General features: G+C 33.8%; 1 pseudogene; it reads left to right on the top strand.

Annotated features, from left to right (window-relative positions):
• The first annotated feature begins 205 nt into the window (after window positions 1-205).
• LOC127547768 (ATP synthase F(0) complex subunit C2, mitochondrial-like) lies at window positions 206-699 on the top strand (annotated as a pseudogene).
• The last annotated feature ends 4,639 nt before the right edge of the window (window positions 700-5,338 follow it).

Below are 5,338 nucleotides of genomic sequence, written 5' to 3'. Positions count from 1 at the left end.
GGAGCAGGGACACTGGTGGAGGGTAGAGCTCTTGGTTTCTGGTCAGAGGGGAGAGCTGAAGAGAAGTCAGAGGCACATTCCCCTCACCCCATGATTAGAAATGTTTACACTAATACTTCTCATTGAAAAAAGAATTAACCAGCACCTTTCTCTGTCTCCTCTGCTCTACTGGCTGCTCTTAGTCTTTGCCTCTCACCCTCTGAGAATGGATGCCTATGCCAACTTCATCTATACCACTTCCCTTGTAAAGGAGCAGCTCTCAGTTGCTGAGTAGACTGTTATCTGCAGTGGTGGTAAGGTCTCCAGAAGTTCAGACCGATGAGAAATTCTGTGTTTTGGCAACATCAGGTCCCTTGACCTCACTTGTGCCCTGATGTAGATTCCAAACCAGCAGCATTTCAAGGGACATTGACACAGCAGCCAAATTCATTAGGGTTGAGACTGCCACTGTGAGGGTGACCACCTCTGGAGCTGGGATTGGGACTGTGTTTGGAAGTCTTATCATTGGTTAGGCCAGGAACCTTTCTCTGAAGCAGCAAGTGCTCTCCCTATGCCATCCTGGGCTTTGACCTGTCTGAGGACATGGGGCTTTTGTGCCTGATGATGCCCTTCCTCATTCTCTTTGCCATGCGATGGAGCCATTTCTCAACATTTCTGAATGTTTCTCCTCATCCTTCTAATCCTTCCACACTGAAGTAAAAAAAAAAGCTTCTTGTACTCCCAAAAGTAATATTAAATTGCTCCCTGCCCAGACATAATTTATAGAACTCTAAAAAGAATTTAAAGCTCAAGTGAGAGGTATTGAGGAAAAATGAACAAATAAATAAAAAAGCAACCAAAAAAACCAAGAGTATTATGAAAAAATACTTAATCAAGGAGATACAGAGTCTTAAAAATAAAAATAACTCTTTGAAAATTAAATTTGGGCAAAGGGAGCCAGTAAAGCTATGAGAGACCAAGAAATAACAACCAATTATAAAAAATGAAAAAAGAGAACAGAATGTGAAAGTCTTATAAGAAAAACAAGAGATTTGGAAAATAAAGCAAGAAAATAAAATATAAAACTAATTGGACTACCTGAAAGCTGTGACTCAAAAATAACCTTGAAGCAATCAATAATGCAAGAAATAATCCAAGAAAATTGCCCTGGAGTGATAGAACGTAAGAAGAAAGTAGAAATAGAAAAAATCCACCTATCACCACCTCAAAGAGATTCTTTGTGGAAAACAAATAGGAATATTTTTGCCAAATTTTCAAAACCCCTAGATCAACGAGAAAATTTTGCAAAAAAGAATAAGAAAAAAAAATTCAAATATGCTGGAGCTACAATTAAAATTGTACAAGACTTATCAGCAGCTGTAATAAAAGACTGCAGGTCCTAGAATCATATCTATTAGCAAATAAAAGAACTAGGCCTGTGGCCAAAAATATCACATCCAGCAAAATTACTGACAATATTGAATGAGAAAAATGTTCATTCATTGGATTTGCAGACTTTCAAGACTTTCTATCAACTAAATCTGAATTCAACAGAAAATTTAAGAGCCATTATCAAAGATATTTTTTTTTCAAAAATCAATTTCAAAGAACTCAATATGTACAAATTCTTTATGTTTTTTTTTTACATTGAAATTTATACCATCTGTTTAAGATTGATATGAGCAATAGGATAGCTCAAAAGAAAGATTGGGGCAAAGTAAAGGTAAAAATAGTAATCAAATCATACAAATGAGGTACAGAGGAAGAATAAACACAGAGGTATTAAAGTGGGAATGAGGGCTCATAGTTCTGAAAAACTATTCACATTGGGAATTGGTTAATAGGCAACTATCTCTCTCTCTCTCTCTCTCTCTCTCTGTATATATATGATATATATATATATCATAAAGAGTATAGCATCCTCTAAAACTTTAAAGAAAGAAGGAGGGAGAAATGGGGAGAAATGGGTGGAGAGCAAAGTACAGGGTGGGGAGAAAAAAACAAGGGAAGAATCCATGGGTAAGGGAAGATTAAGTAATAGCAAGACAAGTTAAGGAATATTATTTTTAATTATTTGTACTCCAAAAGGTTACAAAGACTCACATAATCATGGAACCAAAAAGAAGGATCCACTTGGTCCAATCTCTTTCCAAACAAGAATCTCCTCTTTTATACTTGATAAATAACCACCGATCTAATCTTTTTTTTTTTTTTTAAGTTGAAACCCACTATGTCATGAGGAAAAATCATTCAATTTCTTGATGGCTCTAGTTGTTCACAAGAGTAAGGTATGCATGTATATTGCCCTCATAAGTTTTATGTGTTCACATGAATCTGTCTAGAGATGACTTACACAACATAAATAAATGTTACAGAGATCTTCTTTGCCAGGACTTCATGAAGAGAAACACTGATTCTAATTAGGAAGAGAGTAGAAAAACTGGGGCCAAGAGGCTGAGCTCTTTGCTCAGAAATCAGGTACGAGGTTAGAATTATATATATTCATACCTCCTAAATAGTACTAATCTGGGGAAATATTTTTCATTTCAACCTGTGTTCTTGGTCTCTAAGCATTAATGGGATAAGTGAAATCTTAATGACCTTCCAACTAAATATAGTTACACAAAGAATATCATTCAAAGTATAGTGAATAATGAATAAATCTGTTTACCTAACCTGATAGCAAACAAAATGTTACAGAATAGAATATGCCAAACATAGAGGAAGATAGAGAAGAAGTGAGAAAGAAGGGCAATGAGGAAAAGAGAGAGAGACTCTAGATTCTAAAAGGAAATTCCTGGAGTCTTAGGAGTCTCTAATGTGCTAAGTTAGGAATAGGAATGTAATCAATTTTTAACAAGTCTTCTATATGTAAATTTACTCCTTTTTTGTCGCAACAAGGAGCTCTTCTTAAAGATAATATGAAAATACACATGTTCTCTCAAAAAACCAGAAGTTATAGGAACCCTAAGTCTCTTCTCTCTTAAGGTTTCATCAATTCTGTCTATCCATTATTGTGGTCCATCAATGAGAAAAACCTTATGAAAATAGTTTTGAGCTCCAGGTTATATTTTCTCTGCCATGAAACTTTTTGTAATACCTTCCAAAAATCATCCAGACTAACCTTAAAACATACATGGCATATACATGGCACTTTAAAACAAAACAGTTGATTTTCTTGACATCCAAGGCAATTAAGGAATGACACTATTGAAATGAAAAGAAGAGATGCATATTAACAGAATATACAATAGATATAATATGATGCTGATTATCACTTGAGTCATGACTAACACTATATAGTACATAACAATGCACAATTAAAATGCATACATACAAATAGTATACAAAACCATTTAACCATAAAAGGAGTAAAGAATAGGTGCCAAAGGCAAATCAAGTTAACCATTCATAAATATCTGTTAGGAGTTAGGCATTGTAGTAATTTCTGGAAATAGAAATAGAAATCAAAAGACAATACCTGATCTCAAGGAGTTTGTCTTTTAGTGAAGGAAAACAGCACATAAAATGGAGCTAGCTGAAAGGAAGGGAAGAGAAACTGATGAAGTTACTCAGGAGTATTATTAATTGTAGAAGAACCAAGAATGACATTCTGAGAGAAATGAAGTCATTGTTTCAGATTAAAATGGAAAATCTTGGAAAAAACAATCAATTAAAGAGAGATGCTATGAGAGTGGCATTTTGAGAATGTGGATTACAAGCATGAAAAGGAGTTTCCAAAGAAGTAGAGTTTTGGTAGATATTGCAGTAAAGTCCAGGAAAATCAAGCATGCAGCTAGCTATAAAATATTCATTATGCAATGAATAATGTTCTTTGTATAACAGTATGAATTGGCTGATGTAAAAAAAAAATATAACAACTATAATCATTTATGTGCACAAAACAATTAATGAACATTACTATCATATGAATATAGCAGAAAATATGGTCAAAGAAGTCTAATTTTGCCTCATATCAGCTCTCATCCATTATTTTTCTTGGATAAAGTAAATTGAACTTTAGGATGCATTAACAAAGATGGTGTCCTTAATACTGTGTTCTATTATACACTCTATATCTCAGGACAGATAATAATGTCATCTGGGATAAGGAGAAAATGGCCTGGTGAAAGGACTTGAGACCAGGGTAGATGAAAATTAAATGAATAAAATAGGAATGCTTAATTTCAAGACAAAAAAAAAAAGATTTATGGGGGACATAGTATCTGTCGTCATATATTTAAAGATCTGTCACCCATAAAAGAGATTAGCTATATTCTGTTTGTCCCCAGAAGGCAAAACTATGATAAATGTGGGGAAGGGATAAGTTGAAGAAAATTAGATATTAGTTTAATGTAAGAGAAACATTCTAGCAATCAGAATTTTACCAGGTTTTCCAAGGTTCCTTCAAATCCCAGCTAAAATCCTACCTTCTACACAAAGCCTTATGATCTCTTTTAATTCTAATATTTTTTCTCTATTAATTATTTCCAACTTATCCTGTATATAGTTTATATATTATTTATTGTATGTTGTCTACACCATTAGAATGTGGTTTATCCAAGAGCAGGGACTGTCTTGCATTTTTATATCTCTTGTGCTTAGCACAATGCTCAATACAAAGTGTGTTTGTGTGTATGTGTATGTGTGTGTGTGTGTGTGTGTCTGTATCTGTGTATGTATACATTGCTTGAAACATTCAATTATGGTGAAATAATTAGTCAATATATAAATGTTGCAGAAATAAACCAAACAAATCAACAATTGACTGAATATGATGGTTAAATAAAGAATTAAGCTTAACTCTGAATCTAGACAACTAGAAGGATGGTAATGATTTGAGCAGTCATTGAGAAGTTCAGAGGTTCCATCTAGCTCTAGGATTTTTTTATCCTGAGTGACACATCTATAGCGTATATCTTAGTGCCCTTTAAGAAATCTGTAATGTTCTTAAACTCTTGAATAAATAGTCACCAGTAAAACCGGTTTATTGAACCTGTATCCATCAGAACAAAGCAATGTTTTGTTCCAAGAATCTCAATATGTGAATGACTAGCCTGTTACAAAAAGAAAAAAACAATTGTAGTAAAAGTAGTAGGGATTGCTTTCTAAAGAAACCAGGATTAGAGAACAAAGATGTACAGTCATAAAATTGTATCATTAATACAGAATAATATCATAGGGTTAAAGAAAGAATCAAATAAACTTTTGATAGATCAGTCACAGGACTGTGGATTTATATACTGAAGGAATCTTAGAAATTGTCAAGGTCAGTCTACTCATGTTAGAGAAGAAGAAACTGAGAAAGGAAAAGGGGAAGTGATATGTCCAAGATCACATAGCCACTAAGCAATGGAAC

The sequence above is a fragment of the Antechinus flavipes genome, chromosome 1, assembly GCF_016432865.1.
Source record: "Antechinus flavipes isolate AdamAnt ecotype Samford, QLD, Australia chromosome 1, AdamAnt_v2, whole genome shotgun sequence".
NCBI classification, from domain to species: Eukaryota; Metazoa; Chordata; class Mammalia; order Dasyuromorphia; family Dasyuridae; genus Antechinus; species Antechinus flavipes.
Note: the sequence above shows the minus strand (reverse complement) of the source record. Positions and strands in the feature narration are given on the sequence as shown.